The sequence below is a fragment of the Bos indicus genome, chromosome 24 (assembly GCF_029378745.1).
Source record: "Bos indicus isolate NIAB-ARS_2022 breed Sahiwal x Tharparkar chromosome 24, NIAB-ARS_B.indTharparkar_mat_pri_1.0, whole genome shotgun sequence".
Lineage (NCBI taxonomy): Eukaryota > Metazoa > Chordata > Mammalia > Artiodactyla > Bovidae > Bos > Bos indicus.
In genome coordinates, this window is record NC_091783.1 from 48,333,391 (window position 1) to 48,358,295 (window position 24,905).

At 50.0% G+C, this 24,905-nt stretch overlaps 1 protein-coding gene across 4 annotated transcripts in view; it reads right to left on the reverse strand.

Moving 5' to 3' along the window:
• ZBTB7C (zinc finger and BTB domain containing 7C) overlaps positions 1–24,905 on the reverse strand; it is a 383,007-nt gene that overhangs the window by 281,914 nt on the left and 76,188 nt on the right. For 2 of the 4 annotated variants that reach the window (XM_070779009.1, XM_070779011.1), the window contains exon 2: positions 20,047–20,272. The gene's annotated coding sequence lies outside the window, so the exon portion shown is untranslated. Of the gene's footprint in view, positions 1–6,067; positions 6,224–20,046; positions 20,273–24,905 lie in introns of all 4 variants that reach the window. The other 2 variants (XM_070779010.1, XM_070779012.1) reach the window with 2 other exon arrangements.

Below are 24,905 nucleotides of genomic sequence, written 5' to 3' on the forward strand. Positions count from 1 at the left end.
CCCCTTCCTCGCCTGGAGTCTACACAGCTGCTTGGGATGACTGAAGTCCTCTCTGGAGGGCATGGTGACCGGGGGCAGGGAACCTTCTCTTGTCCTCGTTTGGGTCTGTCAACACCACCATATCATCTGCCTGGGGAATGCCTCCAAGAGCACCAATTAGAGCTGGGATAAAATGTGTATGGTTGCAGAAGGCAGCAGAGCGAAGACAGTGGAAACCCAGAGACTTCTGCATCAACAGGTACTGGGGAGCTGAGAAAAACACCCAGCACTTGTCCACAGCTGGAAATTTGCTGGGGGGAAATCTGGACCAGCAATACTGAATGAGGCTCACAGGACTCAGGGACTTCTGAAAATTAAACACCTGTCAGGATGCAGGGAAACAACCGAAGGTTCTCTAATGTCTGGTGAGGACCAGGAACTCAGATTTACAATGGAATGGAGGTTATCCCCACCAGGGCCTATTATGTCCAAGGTCATGCCATTTTCTTCTCCTCCCCAGGCCCCATCCCTGCCCTGCTTGGTGCAAAGATCCCCATCTTTGTGCAAGAGCCCACTCTGTGCCTTTTACTAAGCCTTGGACCCCTAAGAAGCCACTTCCTGCTTTAAGCAAAGTGGAAAGTAAGGAGGTAGACTGGAACCAGCCCCAAATCCCAAACTCCCAGTGAAATGGCAGCTCCTAATGGGCGTGATGGGTCAGCCTCTCGGGGTGGGTGCTGCAGAGTTTGACCCCCACTCTGCTCCATCCAGCTGTCCAGAGAGTCCAGGCTAGGTGAACCTGTGTCTCGCTCTGACCCTTAGCGGGGCTCCGTTAGCTTCATGACCCCCTCCTCCAGAGTATAACACAAAATGGAAAGAAGTCAATGAACAAACCCTTGGGGATAGGTCTTGTGGATGGAGGGGTAGCTTTGAGTACAACCTAAGTGCCTAAAGCCCCCAGCCCAGCCCCATTCAGGGAGGATCAGCTGCCCCTGCTGACTCCACCCCTCTTGCCCCTGGAAGTTCACATCCCTGACTGTCCAGCCCTAAAAACCTAACAACGGGCTCCCCATCCTTCCCACTCACAGCTTGGCCACCACCGCCAGCCCCCAGGGACACACAGTGCTGGCACTGGGACTCCAGAAACACTCCTGTACTCAGTTCCCCTCCTCACAGATGAAGTAGAGTCAGGATTGTCCAAAGAATGAGCGTTGATTAAAGTCAGGCATGGGTGTCTGCCTAGGCAGGAAGCCACAGGTTATACCTGCCAGGAGGTGGCTGTGGTATGGTGCAAAGTCAAGAGACCTGGTACTCCTGCGTGACCTTGAGCAAGTTGCCAGGCCTCTCTGAGCTTCGGTAAAATGAGGATATGTGTATCCATCACACATAGTTGCTGTGAGAATTGTGTAAAGCAATAAATGTGAACACATATTGCGCAAAGATAGCACAGTGGTAAAGAATCTGCCTACCAATGTAGAAGATGCAAGAGACTCAGATTTGATCCCTGGGTCAGAAAGATCCCCTAGAGCAGGAAATGGCAACCCACTCCAGTACTCTTGCCTGCAAAAGTCCATGGGCACGGGAGCCCGCTGGGCTAAGTCCATGGGGTCACAAAGAGTCAGACACGACTGAGCTCACACACATACACAGCACACAGAAGATGCTCCACAAACGTTGCCCTGTCCAAAACCTTTGGCTAAAGCCCTGTCCCTAGATGGACATAATGACCAAGGTTAACACCTTTAGGGAGCAGGCAACATCATCATTTCTGAACACAGAAACTGATACAAGACGGTGTCTACTGTTTTGACCAAGGCCTCTAGGCCAGCTCCACCCAGACTTCAGATTCCAGAAACACAACATCTCCCCAAAAGTCCTGTGTCCACCCGGGACTCCAGATGAAGATGCCCCTGAAGGTCCAGCTCTGAAAATGCCAAGTCCAGAGCCCATGTGCAAAGCACTGGTGCTGTTAGCTGACAGTATAGTCTCCTGCTAGGTGACAGCCATGTGCCAAGCTTAATACACATCCTCACAGCAGCCTGAGGTCAGCACTCTGTTACCATCACCGTCGTACAGCCCTGAGGTCAGCACTCTCTGTCACCATCACCGTCATACAGACGAAGTGAGTCAACATCCCAGCCCCTACAGCTCTGAACAGAAACCTGCGCTCAAGGTGCTGGCAGAGTGTCTGACCCAGTGGTTCTCGATCCTGGATGAAGAGGAAATCATCTGGGGAGGCTTTAAAACAGACTGATCCCTTCTGATTCCACGGATCTGGGTGGGTGAGGGTCTCCATGTTTGAGAAGTTCCGGGGCAATGCCAGTGTGCAGCCTGGGTGGTGAGAGGACACGCTGAGCTGTCGGTCCCTCCCCTCTCTGGAAGACTGCCTCCCTCCTCGCCACCCACCCCAGGTGGTCTCACCAGGGTGCGCGGCACCAGCACTAGCCCCACCCCCTTCCGCAGTGCCACACACCTGCACTCAACTTCTAGGCTTCTGGGCCTGCAGGTGCTTAGTGGAAACTGAGGCTGGGTGGTGACCTTATTACCAGGGGAGCCCAGCTATCCGTCTTCTGCTCTCTGCCGCCCCCTGTGGACGCCAGCGAGTAGAACATGTCACAGCATGCACTTTCCTTCCTTCCCGCGTCCCTTCAGGCTGGTCTGGAACCACCTGCTTCACACATCTGCACTGTGTGAGGCTTCCATCTTCCTCCACTTCCCTGGTTCCTGGAGAGGCCCCTCTGCCTTCCCCAGGCTGATCCACAAGGCGCGGCCCAGGCAGCCCCTTCCAGACCAGCTACAGGCCTGCACAAAGGCTGCCATGTTGGACAGGCCATTCTTCACCTGGAAGGGTAAAATGGGTGGGCCCATCCTCCCTGTGGTCAAACCTGGCTCACTTGAGCCCAACACTGGGCAGAAGCCAGCACAGCGTTCATTTATTTGCCTGACCTTGACCCTGCTGTGTGTACCCCAGGGCAGGAGCAGTCATTCTGTGGACGGCCTCTATTGTTTGCTCAATCCTATGCCTAGCCCTCCAGTTTCCCCATCACTTCCATTTTCTCCTAATGTGAAAAGATCTTGCCCCTGAGTGGGTGCTCCTAGTGCCAAGAAGAGGAGGGGATGGCTGGAGACCCCTGACAGGGTCAGCCAGCCCTTGCCCACTCAGGTCACTGCATGCCGAGCTTTGCTGAGGGAGGCACCTGCAGTCCCTCAGGGTCTTGGTGTGGAAAGAGATAAACTCTGCTCTGACCAAGGGCACAGCCCCAGCCTGTTCCCCTCTTCTGGGATCCAAGCCCAAAGGCTCAGCCTGTTAATAGGTTCTGAGCCCCCCAGGTCCTGTAAGCACAAGGCCCAGGGGTGTTTTTCTTTAATACAGAAGAGATGGATTGAAAGAGACAGAAACAGACAGACAAATCTTGGTAAGCATCAGAAGTCTGTTTCTCCTCTTAAAAACTGCCCGTCAATTAACAAGCATTTGTGAGCAATTCCAGAACGCGCGCATGTGTGTGTGTCGAATGTCGATTTGTAACTGAGTCATTAAATGGGGTTCCTAAAGGGCTGGCGGCGGTGATAAGTGTGAGCTCACCCCCTTGTTTACTCAGAGATGACCTGGTGCAGGGTCAGTAGAGGCACACGATACAAGTTCAAATCCTGCCTCCAGCCCTTGAGCCGTTTGCGTGCGACCGCAGGCCAGTCGCTCACTTCTTGTGTGTCAGTTTCCATCTGCTTAGTGGGGTTAACAAAACCCTTAGCAGAGTGCCTTGTGCACACTCCAGAAGTGTTAGCTGGCACTGTGTGCGTGTTAGTCACTCGGTCGTACTCAACTCTTTGTGACCCCATGGACTGTAGCCCACCAGCCTCCTCTGTCCATGGGACTTCCCAGGCAAGAATACTAGAGTGGGTTGCCATTCCCTTCCCAGGGGATCTTCCTGACCCAGGGATAGAACCCGGGTCTCCTGCGTTGCAGGCAGATTATTTACCATCTGAGCCACCAGGAAAGCCCCATGGGGAGACATAAAGTCAAATATTCATTCCATCAATACTACTTGTTGTCAAAAGGAATAAACCACAGCACATGCAACAATGTTAGTGAATCTTAACAATGTAATATTAAATGAGAAGGACTTTGAAGATTATATACAACATAATAAGTTTTGAATAGGCTAAAAATAACTACAGCAAAATATATCTATTAGGAATACACATAGATTAGATGCAATGGAATTAGTAAAAAGAAAAGCAAAATGATAAAGATTAAGGAAGGTGATGACCTCGGGTGGGAAGGCCTGAGGCAGGATCTTATGTCTGGGTGTAGATTTGTCATATCCTTGCTTTGCTTTGAGTGATGAGTTCTTGGCTGCTTATTACATAAACTAAAAAAAAAAAAAAAACTAAATAACTACATAATTAAATAAAATCAGACCATGCCTGGACTAATAGGGGGAATGTTATCAGCCAAAGATTGTGATTAAACCAGTTTTAAGCATCAGTGGTACACAAAGAAGAAAACAAATATACTGGCCATCCATGGCTGCCTAAATACTATTTCAGGTCTGGGTTTGCACCAGCAAGTGTAATGATAATAATAATATAATAAAATCTCCCCCGATCAGAGCTCACATTCTGGTGTAGGGAGATAGACTCCCTACACTATATATATAGTGTCAGCATAGAAGAGGTAGAGAGAGAAATGAAGATCCAGGAGACAGGAAGCAGGTGGTCCAGGAAGGCTTCACAGAGCAAGTGACATTCAAGCAAAGGCCTGAAGAAGGGGGAGGAAGGGGGCCTGCAGATCTCTGGGGGCTGAGGGAACATCTCAGGCAAAGGCCTTGAGCCCAGGACGGGGAGGAGGCCAGTGGCTGGAGGGATCAGGAGGGGAAGTGGGGGCCCTGCAGCTCACTCGAGGACTTGGACCTTGAGTGACGTGGGGAGACACTGGAAGGTTCTGAGAAAAGGAGGTGCCCATTGACACATTTTAAAGGATCCCTCTGGCTAGACTGCTGGGGACAGAGGCTAGGACTCTAATCAGGAAGCAACTGCGATCATCCAGGTCAGAGATGAGGATGCTGGGGCCTGAGAGGCCACAGGGGAGCAGGCGAGAGGTGGCCAAATCGTGATACAGTGATGGCCCAGCCACTGCTCTCCTGGACCCTCCAAGGCCGGCAGCAAAGACCAGACACACATCCAAATATCCACAATGCAACATCTACGATCAACTCTATAGCTGGTTACGTAGCATCCTGCTCTCCTGCAGAGGCCCTGCTCTTCAGACCCTGGCTCTGGGCAGCCGCCTCCTCTGGATCATCACACTCTTTCCCAAACCCTCTTGCAGCTGAAAATCTTGGTCATCTGTGTGGCTAGACAGGGGACACTGGTTCTCCATCCAGAGTCTGTTGGTCCCATGATTTTCCACCCCATGACGAGGCCTTCCCCTGCACCCCAACCAGGGTTTCCATGGGCCCTCATTACAAGTCTCAGTGTGGCCAGTGTCAGAGCTCAGGGAAGCTTTGAATCCATGGCTCCCACTGAAATCAACTGAGTCCCACCCCCAGAGACTGCTGTCATCCGTCCGAGGGATAGCCAGAGCTTCCAGGTGATTCAAACGTGCATCCAGGGTTGCAAGTCACCGCTCCAGAGGACTGGCCTGGTTCCCTGCCCCGATTCCTACAGGTGCTTCATGCCCATGAGCCTCTTTCCTGACCCCTGCTCTCCTAGGCAAATCCCCAGCTGGTGCATCCTCCACTGAGGTGAGGCCCCTCTGCAGCCTGATCAGCCTTGAGATTGAGCAGACAGCGCTCCCCTAACTCTCAGGGTAGGGCTGGGATCCAGGCTGCCCCACACACCGGGAGCATGGAGCACATACCCAGGACCACCCGCTTCCAGGGGCCCTGGGGCTGCTTCTAAGGCCAGAAAAGCCCTGCAGCTCAGATTCATTTAATCAAGGCTGTGCTGGACTGGCTTCCCGCCCCTGCTCCTCCTCATCCTTCCTCCTTTAGGACTAGGACTTGGAATGCATTTTTATTAGACTTTTCCTAGGTGAAAATAGTGCTGGGCTGGGGGTGGGGAAACTGGATGGAGTGTGATTTACACTTACCCTGAGTCCTCACACCTCCCAAGGGCAGCTGGAATCGGCAGCCTGCTCACAGAGCTGCTGGCAGATGGGGAGCCCTGCAAAGTCTGGGCTCAGATCTGCCCCAGCGGGAGCCACATCTCTGCACAAGGGCTCGAAACCTCACAAAAGCCAAAGGCCCTTTGGAAAACAAACAGGGGAAGGTGGGTGTCAGTGTCTGTAGGGTTCAGGCAAAGACACCACTCAGAGAAACAGCCCAAACCCCTTACACATGAGATCAGACTGTCCCTATTATATTTTCTCTTTGCTCCAAGCAGCACTTCTCTCTCTTTTTTTTTTAAAGTCAATTGCATTTCTTGCTTTCGTTCTTTATTTTGCTACAACAGGTCTTAGCTGCAGGACTTGATGCAAAGAGCCAAATCATTGGAAAAGATCCTGATGCTGGGAAAGACTGCAGGCAGGAGGAGAAGGGGGCGACAGAGGATGAGATGGTTGGATGGCATCACCGATTCAAGGAACATGAATTTGAGCAAGCTCTGGGAGATAATGAAGGGAAGCCTGGTGTGCTGTACTCCATGGAGTTGCAAAGAGTTGGACACAACTTAGAGACTGAACATCAACAACTACCTTTATCCTAGAAGCAGTGAGAGGCCCTTAGAGGCTCTAAATAGGGCACTGTCAGGTCAGATGAGCATATCCACTATACACTGTGTACAGATCAGGGTGGGGACGGTGGTGGCAAGAGAAAATGCAGAAGGACCAGTTGGGTTTCTGGGCTAGTCCGGGAGGGTGATGGGGAATGGAGGGATTGGCAGACTCCAGAACTGACCATGGAGGTCACGAGGCACAGGGAGGACTGAAGCAGGAGGTTTAGAGGACTGTGATGCTGTTTACAGGAGGAGGGAACCCAGGGTGTGGGGCCCGGGTCAGGAGTTCCGTGAGGGCACCCTGCGTTTGAGGAACGCTAAACACGGCAACCCTGGACTGAGTGACTGCCTGAGCTACCCGCTGATTCACTGAAAAATGACGCCCAGAACCTCTTTCCTGGGGCAAGACTCAGTGCGAGGCACCCACCCACCTAGGACGCACCCTGGACAGGAAGAGACCACAGAAAAGACACTGCAGGTGGCCAAGCCCTGGGGGAAAGAGTCCATATAGTGAAAATGAAAGTTATTATTACTATTACCTTATCAGATCGCACAAGATCACAGTCAATGGTGGGGCCACGGCAGCTTGTAATACAATAGACATGGGCTCTCAGGTGGCAGTTGGCTGTTGCACTGATTCTTTCTCACTCAGAAGCTAGATCACGGTACTAATGTGAAGCATGTGTGAAATATCCCTTTTTCATGCACTAGCAGTGAAAGGGCTTCACAAACCTGTAGCCCAATGAATGTACTTCTGAGTAATGGGAATCCGCAGGTGGGCATCATTTTATTATCATGTACAAGCCATCGTCATCTAAGCTTTGATGTCACGTTAAAGAAACTGCTCTAGCCACTGAGGGCGGTGAGGAATCACCAGCACAAGGCCCCTCGTGGAGAAAGTGACACTTGACTGCTATCCAGGACCTGAGGATTTAAAAACTGTACTGAATGCCATTAGGCTGCTCCTAGAACCACAACATGTGAGGAAAGGAATGGCCCTCGGGCCCTGTGCAGTGAGTGAGGGAGGGGACTTGTACAGAATCACTCGGTCCATCAGTGATCCAGGACCGGAATCCATACCATCTAACTTGTCAGGATGCCTCTTCCACTGCACTTAGGACCTCAAGAAACCTTTCTAGAGATTCCCAGTCTCTCAGGCCCTAGGTTGAGTCTTCACTGAAACCATCAGAGGAAATGAGAGCAAAGATTATTTCTAACAGTCCAAGTTGGCAAGCAAAGAACACTGCATCTTGGCGGATGTTTTGGGAACTAGGGGATGCTAGGGGACTGGGGGACAGTTGCTTGGAAGACAGGGAAATGGCACAGGGCTCAGGGAACAAAGTCTTATTGGCTTATCTGTTTATAAACAATGCACACTTTACCTGCTTCTAGAAAAGATTTGGGGTGGTTTGCAATTTAAAACACACACATGCAATAAAATAGTTCAGACTGACATCAGATTGCAGAATTGTCTTTAATAGCAAAAAGAAAACTGGCAACGATTCAAGTGCTCCTCTATAGGGGGCTGGTTCAAAAAAAAAACTGTTCATGTATCCTGTGGAATACTACACAGCTATTTTAAGAAATGAAGCATTTGCTCTGTGTACTAATATGGAGAAATTTAAGCTACATTTAAGGAAATTTTAAAAAAGCAAGGTGCAGAATATACAGCAGGGTATCTTTTGTATGGTAAAGTGGTAAGCTAAGAATCTACTGAAATTTCTTATTTTAGCATTAGGAAAACAAAAAATAAGCCTAGAAGTTATATAAATGGCCTGTAGAGGGCGCCAGGGGGAGCGTGCAATCGCAGTGCATACCTGTGGGTGTCAGTTTGATTTCTGAACTATAGAAAATGCTTCACCTATTCAAAAATTCTAATTCAATTAGAAATGAAGCCCTCCAGGCCCTCCTCGCTGTGTCCCCAGCATGGCCCTGGTTCCCCCCACTCTGGGGGTACAGGGGGGACACCTGTGCCCTGGCCCTGCTCAGCCACAGTATTTGTTGGAGAAGAATTCTGCAGAGGTGAGAGGATAGCACCCTCAAGGATGGTGGCTTAGGCTGTGTAAGCGAGCTCTTCCCTCCCAGGCTCCTCTCTGACCCCTCCCAGAGTAGGAGGGGGCAGCCGGCCATCACATCCATTAAAATGTACTGCCAACCACCCAGACGTCCACTGAGGAGGTAAAATAAATTCTAGCCTATTAATAAATTATATCCATATTATAGACGACCATAGTACAAAAAACTAGAGTGATGTGTATGAGCAGTTTTTAAAAGATTATATTAAGTAAAAACACAAGCTGCAGAACATAATATATAGCTTGATCCCATCTTTCTGTAATATGGATCTATTTTTCCAAATCCATGGCAACAATATAAATACAGACAGTGATATGGGTGTGAAACTTCTCTGAATTGTTGATAGTGATGATCTCTGGGGTGGGGTGGGGGTGTCTCACAATTTCCCTCACTCATTCAAACATGGGTATATTGTTTTGTTTTCTTATACAAAGCAATTATTATTTTTGTAATCCAAACAGGGAGGAGATCAAATTAGTCAATCCTAAAGGAAATCTACCTGAATATTCATTGGAAGGACTGAAGCTGAAGCTCCAATACTTTGGCCACCTAATGCGAAGAGCCAGCTCATTGGAAAAGACCCTGATGTTGGGAAAGATTGAAGACAGGAGGAGAAGCGGGCAGCAGAGGATGAGATGGTTATATAGCATCACCAACTCAATGGACATGAATCTGAGGAAACTCCAGGAAATAGTGAAGAACAGAGAAGCCTGGCATGCTGCACTGCATGAGATCGTGAAGAGTCAAATACCACTTGGCGACTGAACAGCAACAACAGTCCAAACCTAGATCTTGCTCATTCATTACATGCATCGCTGCTCTGGTGGATCTAGCCAGAGATTCAGTGGAAGAACTCCCCTCCCAGCCCTGCCCCATCCCACAGATGGGAAACTGAGGCCCAGAGAGGTCAAGGGACTTCCTCGGCATCACACAGTGAGTTAACAGCAAAGCTCCGCTGAGAGCTCCTATCTCCTGACTCAGCCCTACACTCTTCACACTATGCCTTGCAGCCTGAAAATAAAATCCGTGTGTATTTGTAGAAGGTTCTTTATGTGACTGGTAGGGGGAAACAGAGGTAATATTGGTTAAAAAAAAAAAAAATACTTGGCACTCCAGGACTCATTACCTGGCTGCCAGGTCAATAACACCTCCATCGACTCATGAAAGATTCCAGGCAAGTATTCATTTAAAGAAGAACCATTAACTGTAAATCAATGCCCAGAGTGAGTGCTAAGTTACAAAGTGAGTTAGAATAAGTGGGTAAATGGAAGGCTGGTCTCAGCCCCAGGGGCCACCTGACTGTTACCCACCAGAGCAGGGAGAAGATATTCCCTCTGACCCAGAAAAGCAGCAGCAGGTCAGGGTCAGGGAAGGCTTCTTCAGGGAGTATCTCTCTAACACAAAAATAATTGCCACTGCCTCCCCAAAGCAGCTGCAATGGCAAGATGCCTAGTAATCAATTAACAAGTGTTATTAAATCTATGGCGCACTGGGCTAGGAAGGCCAGCAGACAGGCATAGAGATGGTGGCCTCTTCCTTGGTCATCACTGCTTCACAACTTAGAAAGGCTTTAACTCAGTCATTCCTTTAGAGCCTCTTGATGTCATGTGGCTGGCAGTTTTTAATCTTTGCTTTGTGTCTGAGGAAGCAATTCCATGACTTGCTCAGGGTCCCACAGGGCACTTCCAAAGCCGAGCTGGACGCCAGGTCTGCCAGAGTCGGTCCCACACACCTCTCCCACAGCCCGCTCTGTTGGGGGCAGCAGTGTCCAGAAAACTGGACGCACAGCCGTTGGCAAAGTGGACCGGCCAAAACGCACAAGACAAACCAGACTGGAGTCGTGTGCTCCGTCTCTCCTCCCGCCCACCCCAGACCACCTGTGGCCACACTTTGCCACTCTGAGATTTTTGTCCTTTGAGGACGTTTTGCACGTGAGGGTTTGCATATGTGAATACACATGAACACAGTTTTCTAAATGTTTGACTCTTTGTATTTCTTGCAGTGTTTTTACATTCATTGCCCATTAAACTATCTTCAGAGTTAAATGATGTCATCAGTACAGGCAATCTAACTATTTCCAGTTAATAGATGAGGAAACTGAGGCCCAGGGCAAATTGTCCCGTGTCTTATTACTTCTCAGTGTAAAAGAGGGGGAGGCCAAGCGCTCTCTCTGTGTCATTTCATTTCATCCTCCCAACTGTCCTGGGAAGGAGGGAGGTGTGGTTGCCCCATCTTACCCTTGAGGACACGGAGGCTCAGGGAGGCTAGGTCCCCTGCCCCAAGTGGCAGAGCCAGAACCCAGCACCGCAGGCCCGCAGCTGAGGTGTACAGTTGCAGGGAAGATCCACAGTGGGGCCGATTTCATGCCAGGGACTGAGTAGGTCCTTCCCCAAATACCAATACTAACAATAGCTTCCTGAGCCGTCAAATGTGCTGGGAGTGGGCTGAGCTCTGTCCACGCAGGACTCTGGGGGACAAGGCAGGGGGCCAGGTTGCCTCTGAATCCTCGAGTGGCAGAGCTGGGCCCCCTTGTGCTGAAGCATCCAGCACAGCCTCGTCCCGTTCAAGGACCTTTTCATTCGTTTCTGCTGTGCAAGTACAAGGACAGTGTGGGTTCCTAGCTAACAAGTGCCTCTGATGGCTACTCATCCCAAGTAACGCCATGCACACCCGCTGGGAGGAGTCAGAGCCAACCGCTCCCCCAAGCTCTCTGCACCCAAGAAACTGGGCCAGCTCCCAGGGTGCCTCAAATCCCTTCAACTTTACTGGAGCAATTGCTGCCCACCTTTTGCTTGATTCCACTCAGGCCGTCTTTTCTCTGTGCCCTAAAGAATGATTTGCTGATGATAATAAACATCTCCACAAGAAGGCTCGGGTATCTCTGAATCATAATTTATTGCTTTGTTTCCGTGGTTGATAATTTTTTTTTTTTTTACTGAAAAGACAGGGCAGGAGTGAGTGAGTATGGACGGGATGAGTAATCCCAGCTGCTCTAAGCTCTGCTGGGAAGGCAGACAAAAGGGGTGGAGATGGAGAGGAGAAGAGGACGGGAGTGGGTAGAAAGCTGGACAGGGGGAGCATGACCTCAGGTCCAGACAGGGAAGACTTGGGCCCCCAAGTCAGATAAGACTGCTCAGCTGAAGCCTGTAGGCATGTGGAGGCGGAAGACAGGAAAGCATTCCAATGGAATGATCCACAAACAACAAAGGGATGGCCCGTCCGGACATTCCCAGGCTTCAGACTCAAGTGCCACCTCCTCTAGGTGGCCTTCAAAGGTTACTTCAGCCAAGAGTGGGGCCCCCTGTCCTCTGAACCTGAGCCTTTCACCTCTCCCTATGGCTAGATGGCTTTGCGGTCACTGTGTATTCGCACTACCACTCCCCCTCCCCCAGCTTCATCGTGAGCTCCCAAAGGGCAGGAAACTTGTTTTCACCTCTTCTCTACCTGTGAAGCACATGACACCCAGGACAGTCTTTACTTTTAGGTGATATCAGACCACACCTGTACACAGAGCCATGAGCCTCCAAGCAAACATTTGTGGATCAAGTTTCAGAAAATGGCACCAAATAATAATCATACATTTTAACCTTTGGTGTTGGGCTTTACACTGCTTGAAGCCCTTTCATATTCTTGGAACATAAGTGGCAGGTGATATGAAGCTCATTTTGTTAGATAAGAAAACTGAGGCTCAGAAAGTTTGAGTGATTGACCAATCACCAGTTAGTAAATAGAAACAGCTCTCGAACCCAGGTTTCTGACCTTCTTGATTTTCATTAGAGGAGCTGAAAGTTTCTATCTGCTCTGAAGCACATGACATATTATTTAAGGGAACACAGCACTGCTATAGCCGACCCCCACTCAAGACACACAGTATGTATTAACATACATTCACAGTACAATCAGGGCTTCCTTGGTGGCTTAGATGGTAAAGAATCTGCCTGCAATGCAGAAGACCTGGGTTCAGTCCCTGGGTCAGGAAGATTCCCTGGAGAAGGGAATGTTTACACACTCCGTTGGCACCTGGCAGGCTACAGTCCATGGGGTCACAAAGAGAGACTAACACTATCACAGCTTAATCAAGGCTCTGAAAACCTGTTTGGCTTTGTTCAATGCTACCTTTTCCGAATTTACCTTACCTGGAACCCTTTTGCATGGGATACCTACAAAATCCCAAACTGGGGAAATGTTCTATTGAAACACTGTTATGTTTCTAAAGGGTAAATCATATTCTAAGAGAAGCTATACATTATAGAGGAAGAAAGGCTTCAGTTAGATTAATAAAGCTCTAATGGTGAAATTTCAGGCTTCAGCCAGTCAATAAGGACATTAATTATTATTTTACTTTTTATTATTGAACACTTCAAATACACACAAAATAGAAAAGCACAATAAATCCCCACGTACCCATCACCAATCACCAAACCAGCTTCAACAATATCCAACAATCTGTTTTTGCTTCATTCTTTTAAATTTAAAATGTTTTAGAGACAATCCCAGACATCATCGTAAATACTTCAGTATATAACATTGCCACAATATCACATACCCTAAAATAATTAACAGTAATTCCTGGATCTCTAACTCCCAGCCTGTCTGTAATCTCCTATTTGAGAGATTAGAATAACCTCCTATTGAGCGAATATTGATTCTCTCAGAGAGAATCAAGGTGGACTTGGGTCAGTATTCAAACTTGACCCACACAGGGTGCTCGGTCAGTATGTCTATTAAACGACTTTAAATCCTTAACAATTCCCTCACGTCTCCCTTTTATTTTCCCTTGACCTCTTCTTGGAGAAGTTAGGGCATTGTCCTAAGGAGCCCTCTCGGTCTGGATCTGGTGACGGCCTCCCTGTGCTGGGCTTTCCCATATGCCTCCAGTTCCCGCATAAGCTGGTCGCTAGAGTCATAGGCAGGAGCAGTTTTATGGTGGGAAAATGTGCTGGGTGGTGCTGTGTCCTTTCCATTACGTAGCAGCTGGTTGCTTACTTTTAGCAAAGCTAACACTGATCCATGGGTTTGGATGCTGGAGAACACATCTTTTTTGAGCAAGTAGGTCCTCCTAGCAGCTCCAAAGTCATATCACATTCTAGAATTTGGTTCTAGATAATCTCTAACCCAAGATTTCATGGAGGATTCTCTCTACCATCAAACTCCAAAACTCTTATTAGCTTATCCTTTCCTAGGCTATTTCTGAGTGATCTTTGACCTTTTTTTTTTTTTAAATAAAAAAGCAAAGACATTTTTAAATGACCAGACAATCTGGAGAGCCCATGTTCCCTTCAGGCCAGGCCCTAGCAGCGACTGCACAGACTTAGCCGGAGTCCCAGGGTCTCCACGGCCCATGGATTCCTCCACCCATCAGTCTCAAGGAGAACAAGAACACATAGTTGAACCTGATAAATATGTATCCAAAAATTTTAAAAACCAAATTACACAAATCAAGCTTATTCTGAGAGGTTCGTTTTGCCAGGGGTCTCTAGTGCTCCAATCAGCATAATTAAATAGCAAGATCTCTCTAGAATTGATTGTGGTTTTCACGTTTTTTATCATCCAAGGACCATTTCAGTGAGATGATTTTAAGCTAATAAGAGCCCCCAAATTAGAAACTAATTAAGGAGATGGAAAATACAAATGTATTTGTTTTTAGTCAGGCACTATTTTTATCAGAGGAATCATGAAAAATTAAAATTGTTAAAGTACTCATATGAAGGTTGTCAGTCAAGGACAACGTGGCTTTCTGCCTCTCCCTGCTGCAACGTTTTAAGGTGATGTATCAGAAGCCGTTCCCAATGGGCCCCCAGGAAGCAATAAAGAGACCAATTTTGAAGAGAATTACACACTGCTAGGCTTGGTAAGGAAAAAGGGGGTTGCCATAATATTCTCAAATCTTTGGTGATTAAGAGTCACAGCGCCTCTTCCTTTTTGAATGCATGATGCCTGGCAACAACATTAAATCATTGCAGTGCTCTTTCTCATGCCCATTTAACAGATGAGAACATTAAGGCCTGGAGAAGTTGAGAGGTGTGCAGAGGGTCATGAACAAACTTAGAAAGAATCTAGACTATTTATCTATCTAAATGTGCTTGATTTTATGACACCCCTCCTTGCTGTCCCCTACATGTGACATAGATTATCTTTTAAAATAGATGCTAAGTCACCGTGACACTGCTTTGGAGACTCCTTCAGGATTCGTGACAGCCTGGAGAGCTCAGGCCCCAGGAGAGAAGCAGGAACCAGAAGCCAGCTGCCCCTGGGGGAGGAAGCGCCAGTCTAGTGAGGCCGCAGCAGGGGACCCACAGCTGACTGCAGTGAGCATCTAAGGAGCACTGACACAACCACAGACTATCAGGCGTTGACCCAACCTTGAAAATGCTGCTTCAGTCCCCAGGGCTGGAGAATCCCATTCATCTGTAGACTGTGCCCTGATTCCAGCACGGCTGATACCCAGTTACTCTTTGTATCACCGGCCAGCACCTCCTAGTCCTGCTGCCTCCATACCAGCCCTGAGGACAGGGGACCTGCTGGTAGACACCCTCTTCAAACCTCCTTCCCCATCGCAGAATCCTCACCAAACCCAAGCCAGGTAGGTGAAGAGGACCCTATGGAACTTCTTTGGTTTCAGGTCTCTCTCCCCTCAGGCCCAGGAAGGACAGAAGGTGAACTTTCGTAATAACTGGGGAGAGATACCAAACTCAGGGAGATGAGTTAAAGACCCACACACTAGGCTGAAGGCAAATAAAGACATCAGGGAAACCTGCCACTGACACGCAGGAGACAACCGGTTGGTTCAGAAGCGCCTGCGGAGGAGCAGGCAGGGGAGCACTGCGTTGGGCCTGCGGGCGGGAGGACAGTGCGTGATGCTGACCCAGGCTGCCTCGTGATGCTGAGCGGGAGGGCACGGTTAGAACCCACCCAGCTCTCAAACAAGAAAACACCCCAAGGAGGGAATTAAGAGTCTCAATAACATTTTATAACTTTATAAAGGACTTTCACATATACGATCTCATTTGTGTCTCAGAAAAACCCCAAAGGCAGGAATTATTTAACCGATTCTTCAGATGAAGCTAGGTTTAGGGGAATTTGATTTTGTGGAGTGCTGACCCTGTGCCAGTGACCTGTGTCAGGATGCTATGCTAATTCACATACAGAGCAATGACTGTTTTCAGCTGCTGCTGGAAACCAGTGCCTGGAGTAGATGTCATTCACAGAGTAATAAAGAAAAATACCCTCTCCAAGCCCAGAAAGAGCAGCCATATCTATGACACTGGCTCTCTGGCCCTAAAGGAGAATAGCCTGTATTTTTACGGCTTTGGAAAGAAAGGAGGCAGGTGGGGTAGGGACGGATCTTTGATTCAAAGGCAGAGACGGGAGGGATGGGAAGAAGGACAAGCAGATTTTGGAGTAGGATACCTAAGTCAGCTTCCAAAACACTTGGGATGGCTTAGGTAATGGGTCCTGGGGTGGCCGGCAATCCTCAGCCCTGAAACACAGCACCACAGTGGTGTCCGCACTCTAAAGCTAAAAGTCTGGGGACCCCAGCATTCCCTATGATAGAGCTGACATAGGGCTGCAAGCTGCCTGCAGGGCCTGCCTCCTCCAGGTGACCAACCACACGGCTCTGGACAAGGAGGGCCACAGACAGCCGCCACACCACCCTGGGTGAAGATCCAGGCTCGTCCCTGCCCCTTTGTCCTGCCCTATGAAAATGCACGGTCCTCATACAACAGAAAGGTTAAGGACAGAACTACAGAAAATCCTACCAGGAAACTTTTGCCAAACTTAGCCCATAGTGGGAACACCACTTGGTTTTATTTAATTTCAGTTCAGTTCAGTTGCTCAGTCGTGTCCAACTCTTTGCGACCACATGGACCACAGCATGTCAGGCCTCCCTGTCCATCACCAACTCCTGGAGTTTACTCAAATTCACGTCCCTTGAGTCAATGATTCCATCCAACCATCTCATCCTCTGTCGTCCCCTTCTCCTCCCACCTTCAATCTTTCCCAGCATCAGGGTCTTTTCCAATGAGTCAGTTCTTTGCATCAGGTGGCCAAAGGATTGGAGTTTCAGCTTCAGCATCAGTCCTCACAATAAAAAGCTTATTTCTTGGCATGGAATGTCACCAAGTAATCATCATTTTCTTTAGTCCTCACAGTTACCCAGTAAAATAGACCTTCTTAGTGCCACTCCCAAAGCAGGTTCTGAAGCTCAGAGAGCTTTGGGAACTGCCGGGGGTTAGCCCCAGACCTGGAAGTGGTGGTGTCCCAAAGTTAGCTAGGGGGCTCCACGGCCAGGCCAGGACATACGTTACCATCCAGAACAAGTAATTCAAGACATCTCTGATTCTTCAAGCCAGTTTCCCTAAGAATTCATTTCAGAGGTATCACGAGAAGAGGACAGAATAGTAGATCCTGTTGTTTAGCTCTGGATACACCTGGCTTCTGGTGCCCCTGAACAAGCTGCTCTGAATTCTAGACACGGGTTGACCAATACAGTAGCCACAGGCCACAGGTGCTATTGAACACTTGCAATGTGGCTGGTCCAAACCCAAGATAATTGGAGGTACCAAATGCACTTTGGACCTCAAAGACTATGTTCAGAAAGAAGAATATGAATTATCTTGTTACTAATCATTATATTCACTCTATGTTGCAGTGATAATACTTTGAACACACTGAGTTCAAGGAAATGTCATTACAATTCATTTTACTTGCTTCAAATTTAAAACCATGTGTGCGGCTCATGCTTGGTCTCTGGACAGTCCCTCTCCAGGTCCCAAGTCTTGCTCCGGTTTCTGTACCCACCTCACCCCGCCCCACTCCCCTCCCGTGGACAGCACTGGAAGCCAAGGAGGCAAGACTCTCCAAGTATTCTGAGAACGTCCTCTCTTCTCAATGTTTCTGTAAATTCCTGGGCACGTCCCTCCCACCCTGTACCCTACTCAGTGCCCAGAAAGCATCTCCGGGCCCAGCCAATGCCAAAGCACTTGCACGCAGTCACCATTTCCGAGTGTTTGGATCCACCTTAAACCACATTTTCCACAGCCAGAGGAATGCTGAGAACCAGGTTTCCAAAGCCCAGGCCTCAACTGTGTTAAGTCGATCGGTCGTGTCCGGCTTCAAACCAGTTCATGGTTGGAAGTCCTGGGAATTCAGATGCGTTTCTCCCAGACTTCTTTACTCCCTCCTGCCTGCAGACCATGAGCTCCTCCAAGAGCAGAACAATGGAAGCAAACTAAATGATTGATCAATTATTATGGTGCCAGCTGCAGTGCTGGGTGCTTTGCATGTCTCGTTTTATTTAATTCTCCCAACCAGCCTATGAGTGAGGAAGTCTTGTTACCATTTTGAAGACAGGAGCCTGAGGCTCCCAGAATCTGGGATCTGTCTCTACTCCCATGCTTTTTCCCTCTGCCCTTTATTCCCTCCCCTGGGAGCAGACACACCTCATGCATCTTTGTCTGGCACTAGCATGGTGCCGAGTGCAAAACAGGTACTTGGTAAATATTGAGAAACTAGGTTAAGAACCTTCTGATAGATTCAATCTGCTGTTCTTTCTTGACTTAATCAGAATGTATTTTGCCCCTAAGCTTCTTAAGGCTGCACACATGAGAAGTCCTCACCCACCCACCTGAAGATCCCCTGGAGGAGGGCATGGCTCCAGTATTCTTGCCTGAGAATCCCATGGACAGAGGAGCCTGGTGGGCTGCATACAGTCCATAGGGTCACAAACGGGTGGATACAACCGAAGCGACTTAACACACACACACACCTGCAGGGCTGGGCTTTTTCTGCCTCCTCCTGCCCCCATTACTTCCCATCACAAGGCCCCGCAGATTCAGCCCTGCCCAGGTCCTTAGCCAAGCTGAAAATGCACAGACCAGCTCTTCCACTGAGAGACAGGGGTCTGAGGATAGCCCAGGGCCAGTACACTAGGGTCTAGGGTGCCTGGGGACACAGCTAGCCCCAGGAAATTATGAAGATGCCAGCTCCCTAGCAAAGTCCCCCCAGGCCTAGCCAGACCCCTGACTATCCTCGCTGGGATCCCCCCCACCCCAAAGTTCGATTCCCCTTCCATTTGTTCATATAGACAAAAGTCAAGTCCTGGGCCTGCCTGGTGCCTGAAGCTGATCCGTTTGCTAGAATTGGGCTGTTTTCTGGATTCCTTCTTCATCTTATTCTTTCTGCCTGATTTAGAACAAGGCCACCCAGAAGTCCTAAGACTCTGCCCCTCCCCACCCTTTGGCTAGGCCTCATGGACCCTGACACTGGCCTGCACAGGAATGGAATTTGCCCCACCCACTTGGGCCTCCTGCCCCAGGCCACTGGCTTTCTCCCCCTGCCCTGGTCAGTTTCCCAAGGCCCAAGCTATTTTTGCTCCCACCCTAGCCTGTTGTTTACCCCATGGTGGAAGTGGCCAGAGTAGTACCCAGTATGATACAGTGGCCAAATGGCCAGTGGGAACAGGTTCTCCACCAGGTGGCCAGTGGGAACAGGCCCTCCATCAGATCAGAACTCATCTTTGGGGTCTCCATCCCACTAGATCCTGGTCCTTTCGCCTCAGGGCTTTGTCCTCTAGACTCTGAGGACCTTCTTAATGTTTTCTGCCATGGCTGATCTCCTCCAATTACCTGCTAGACCTAGAGTGTCTGCCAGCCCCTTCCTGAGCTCTCCAGACCCCTACTCATGACCTCCCCTAGCCAACCTTGATCATCTGCTACTTGCCCTGGCATCTTTGGAGGGCTGAAGGAAGCCACAAAGTCCCTACTTCCTTTTTAACAAGAAATACCAACTCATTACCTCACCTGTCATCCAAGAAATCTGATCCAACCCAGAACACTTCTCAGCCAATGGGGCCTCCAGGTCTGTCCCTCAGGTATCACCAATATAGGAAAGAGTTCCTGCCTGTCTTTGCTGCCTCTGTTTCCCCACCAGCATTCATGCCCTGCCTCCCAAGGGAGCTATGGGAAATGATGACTCCTTGATTTGTTACTCTGAGGTCTTAAAACAGGAGGTGATACATCCATAATGGCATCATGCCTTCCTACAAGGTAGAGTAAGTGAACCTGCCTGATGCTAAATCTTCTGGTGCTAACTCCAGCAAGCGCTTGGGGCAGAAACTAATAACTATAAAGCATCCATCTATCATCTTATCAGGCCCTACTCTGCTCTGTTTGCATAGTTATCTTCCCAAGAGTTGACATTGTATGTCTACTCCAGGCTGATATATTCTCCTACCTGCCACATCATTCAGAAAGGATTGATGAACCTCAGGTTCATTACCTGTCATTACACCGTGTACATGTCACTGGGGGCCGAAGTATCAATTCCTCTTGAGTCTCCCCAGTGAAGCAGTCCTGCCTTGGAGGCTCCAGGTCCAACGCGCTGCAGATGGTGCTCACGCTGCAGGCTCTGGAGGGCTCCACGCCATCTCTTACCTTCTCCTGGCTGGGCCTGCTTCTTGGAGGTGGTGTGGCCTTCCGAGTGCCCTGCTGCTTCAGAGTGAGACCTGCAGGAAGAACAGAGGCCCGATGACTCCTGGGCCAGAGACACAGGTTCAAGTCCTAGCTGTTCTAGAACTTTCCAGCCATCTTTTTTTTTTTTCTCTCTCTCTCTTTTATTATTAGGTCTTATAACTCCAGGTGACTATATAGACTACCTCAGCTAGGGTCTTCACTGCCGATGTCCCACCCACCAACCCTACCCTCAGCCTTCTGCATGCATGCCTCCCTCCAAACACACACACGTTTGTTCTTAATCTTCTTACCTCTGCGTAGTTTATTTCACCTGCCCGAAAGACCACCTCTCAGTCACTCATTCTACCCACCATTCAGAGTTCAGCTCATCCCCAGAGTTCAGACTGCCCCAGAAAGAAGGACCTGGGTGTCTTCCCTCCACCAATGAAACCCACAAAGAACAAGGCCATGCCTACTGGGGATATTCTTCAACTCTTGTAGCCCAGGTCCCTGGGTGGCTTCCAGTGTGCTGTGGGTTTGGGGCTCCAGAAAGGCCACCCACCTGCAGCCTCCTTTCACTGCCCTTCACTCAGAGTGAGAGACGAGGGTACTCTGCAAACCTCGCTGCAGAGGGACACAGATACTGCCCCACTGAGTGACCACATTTCATAACCAAGACCACAGCTCACCCTCTGGGATAGGGGGTGGGGGCAAGTGGTCAGAGCCTCCAGCTAGAAGCAGCCATGCCCTGGCATGCAGACCTTCTGGGCTCTGGAGATGGGCCACACTGTCTGTATCCCTGCACCTCTGACCAGGGATGGACTCCAACTCCTAGGGGTGCTGTGACTCTGAGCTCCACGCCAACCTTGGGCTCCTCTGGGCCTCAGTGGACCCACTGCGGAGAAGGGGCTGCAGCGGGTGAAGAGCATCCGCCAGGGCCACCAGCGCTGCGGGTAAGAGGAAGCACCATGGACAGGGATGAGGGTAGGAAGGCAGGGCCCTGGAGTCCCTGGGATGCTCTCAGCCTAACGACAACAACGTCTTACACACGTATCATAATTTATACCCTGCCAGCTGCTTTTGCATCCACGACACCCGTTTGGTTTCACAGTAGTGATGTGAAGGGATCCTCTTTAAAGGTTACTTTGGAGATAAGGAAACAAAGGCACAGAAAGGCTGAGCATCTCACTAAAGATCACACAGGACGATAGCAAAAGAGTCAAGGCTAGAATTGCTGACTCCCAGTTATCATTCTTTCCAGCAAGCTCCTAAGACCTGAGTTAATTTCCTACCGTGTCAGGGGGCGGGGGTCAGTAGGAGTGGGGAGGGGGAGGGGAACAAAGGTGTGGGGCATGGGGAGAAGAGACGAATACAGGAGTAGGGTCAGGCCGTAGTCTCTCTCCTAAGAGGAGGATCTAGGTGAAGACAGCACAGAGTGATAAATAGGGAAGGAAGGAATGTGGGGGCTCCGAGCTGACAGGAGCAGCTCAGGCGAAGAGGAAGCTGCTGTGATAAATAGCCACAGCTGGGGGTGGAGGAGGGGCAGAGTGCCAGCCTTGAGACTCCAGGGGACCCAACTCTACAGCTCTGCCCCCAGGCATTTCTGCGCAAGGCAGCACCGGGGGTAAGACGCCCCTTTGAAAGAACTAAGCAGTTATTGGTATTACCTTCAAAAAGCATATATACAGGTCAATGCTCTTTTGTTTATGTGATATACTCCTAAATAATGAAAATGGAAAGAAAAATAAAAAACACTACCCGAAGTTCCAGCCCCTACAAAGAAAGATCTCAGATGCTCCTGGATGATGGGATTCTCAGCTTGATGCCAAAGCTACTCTGTTTCTCCTGGAGAAGTCACACCTAGGGAATTGCTATCTGGCAACAGAAGGCAGTTTGAGCTCCTTCTAGAACAAGCAGCACAGTCAAAGGCCAGAAAACCCAGGATAGGTGGCAAATCCATGGAATTAAACAGAAAAAAATGGCCCAAACACCAGTGTCAGCCATGAGCCCACAGCAGACCCACATGCCCACCTTCCTCAGCAGCGAACCAGAACTCAAGAGATCAGGCTACAGGAAGAACAGAAAGTCATCTTCTGGGGGTACTGCTCTGTGTCTCTAGCAGCCCGAGGCAGGGGTGGGGTCCTTGTTCTACCTAGTAAGAAGTGAGCCCTACTGCGCACACACACCACGTGACCTGGGGGAGGGGGGAGAAGCCCACCCTTTTGAAGCTGGTCACCAGCTCGCCCAGCGGGCTACAGGATCACCTGGCGGCTGGAGTTCCAGAAGCAAATAGCCAGAGCACATCAGTTTTTGCTGGGGGTGGGAGGGTGGGGACAGGAGCCCTCTCGAGCCCTCCTGCAAGGTGGGGCTGAAACATATTCACAGCAGACGGTGCTGTCGCCCTCGCTCCGGGATTCTCACTCCTAATTATCTGTGCTGTCAGCAAAACAATTAACCCTCAAAGAAAAATGGCACCATCCCCTCCCAACCATATGAAAAGGCAATTTTTCCCAAGGACGAGGGACACTCAGGGCGGCAGCAGAGGGAAAGTAGGGCAGCCTTGCGCTCGATTCCGGATCTCACTCACCCTGGGTGATTTCGCCAAGCTCTGACCTCCGAGGTCTGCCGCATGGCAGCCCCGTACTTCCTTTCCCATAAAAAGAGGGGAGTGAGTCCAATCCCTAGGGACCCCTTCAGTTCCACAGCGCTACCGTGCTACAGGCAGGCGTGGTTCTTCCCCTTCGAATTCTAAGTTCCTTTGGAGCAGAGATGGAGCTTCCATTTGTTCCTCCAGTCATTTGCTCACTTGCTTATCCACTCATTCATTCATTCAGTTATTGTGGAGACATAAATAAAATGTCTATTCAGCCTTCTTGACCACTGCTTGGAGCTCTCTTCCCCTGAGATGTGGGAAGAGGAAGGAAGGATGGAGCAGGTTGAGGTGGGGGACGCTAGGGGCTTCCACACTCGGCACTAACTTGGCATCAGAGACGCAGGGTTTGATCCCTGGGTCGGGAAGATCCCCTGGAGAAGGGCATGGCGACCCACTCCAGTACTCTTGCCTGGACAATCCCATGGACAGAGCAGCATGGTGGGCTACAGTCCATAGGTTCACAAAGAGTCGGACACGACTGAAGAGACTGAGCACACATATATGTAAGAGGGAAATCCTGCTGCTGCATTTGTGTTCTCTCTGCAAGTTCAGCTGCAGGAAGGCAGACTCCTCTTCAGAGAGCTGAATGTGGTAAGCAAGCCACCATGGTCCGCAGGGCGGGCCCGCAGAGGGGTGGAGAGGGGCCGTGTAAGGAGGTCTCAAAGCCCCCGTCAGCCGCTGAGGGGGCTGCAGGTAGCACTTCACCCGTGTTCATTAAGCACCTCAGTGAATGAACCAGAATGCCCCTTCGTAAAGGACCTGTTTAAAAGAAAGGAGAGCTTTGACAGGACTAAGACATACTGGTCATTACCCAAGGGGCACTATTTAAGACTGGAGGCACATACTGGTCATTACCCAAAGGCACTATTTAAGACTGGAGGCACATACTGGTCATTACCCAAGGGGCACTATTTAAGACTGGCTCGGTCGGTCTGTCTCATACATTGTCATGCGCTATCATGGGAAAGAAAGCAGGTGAGAAGGAAATTGTAGTGTTCACGGTCACCCGGGGCCACGTTTTTGCAGGCTCCGTCTGGAGAGGTTGAAGGGCTGGTGGCTCACCGACAAGGAGCCCACAGGTGGCCCCACGTCCAGCCTCACTTTGGTCCCCATCCCCACGGCCTCCCAGGATCACCCCTCAACAGACTGGGGAACTCACAAGGCAGAAGGGAAGGCCCAGATGAGGGGCACTGTCTGGCCTACTCTGCCCCCAACCCCCGTGGGGCTGCAGAGCCCCTACTCAGGCAATGTTTTGGGCGCCTGGAAAAGGAGTGTGGGAAACAGACAGGGTCTGGGGGTCGGGGGGAGGGGGTGGGGGAGGGAGCTGAGACTCCTCCCCCACCACCATTTTGCCCAGTTAAGCCTTGTGACATCTTTCTTCCATCTCCTTGTTGCCCATCCAGCTACCAGCTTTCGCCTTCACCCAGTGCCCAGGAGCACAGGCTCGGATGCCAGCTACTCGGCATAAAAGGAGTGTGTTTATATTCAGAGCAGGCCATTGCCCACTCAGAATCTGCCCACCCGAAGGCAGCACATGTGACTGTACCCCCTGCCCAGAGCCCAAGCGGGACAGATGCCAACCTCTGGCTGGAGACATTTCTAAATATGAGCTGGCACAAAGAGTCAGGTTCCCAGGCCTCCACTGCTCTGGGAGACCCAGCCAGGGCTGTCAAGGCTGCCGGGAAGGAGAGGGGCTGGGGGCAGGCAGGAGCAGGAGGTGGCCAGCTGAGGCAGCCATCAGTCCCAGAAATATCACCTAAGCCTCTCCCTGGTCTTCCAGCCTTGTTAGGGGGAGAGACAGGATTGCCCTGCACCCAGAAAGCCTAATCAATTGCCCAAAACCCTTGGCGGCAGGCACAGGAAAGCCACTGCTTGCTCAAACGCACATGGATTAAAAATACACAAATAGAATATATTTTTTCTTTCCCTCTCCTCAACCCCCTGAAGCCTAGGATGCTTGTTAAAAATAGCCTTGCTGTGGCATGGATCTTACAAAACCCAGGGGCTGGCAGGAAAATTAAGAAGCCATTGGA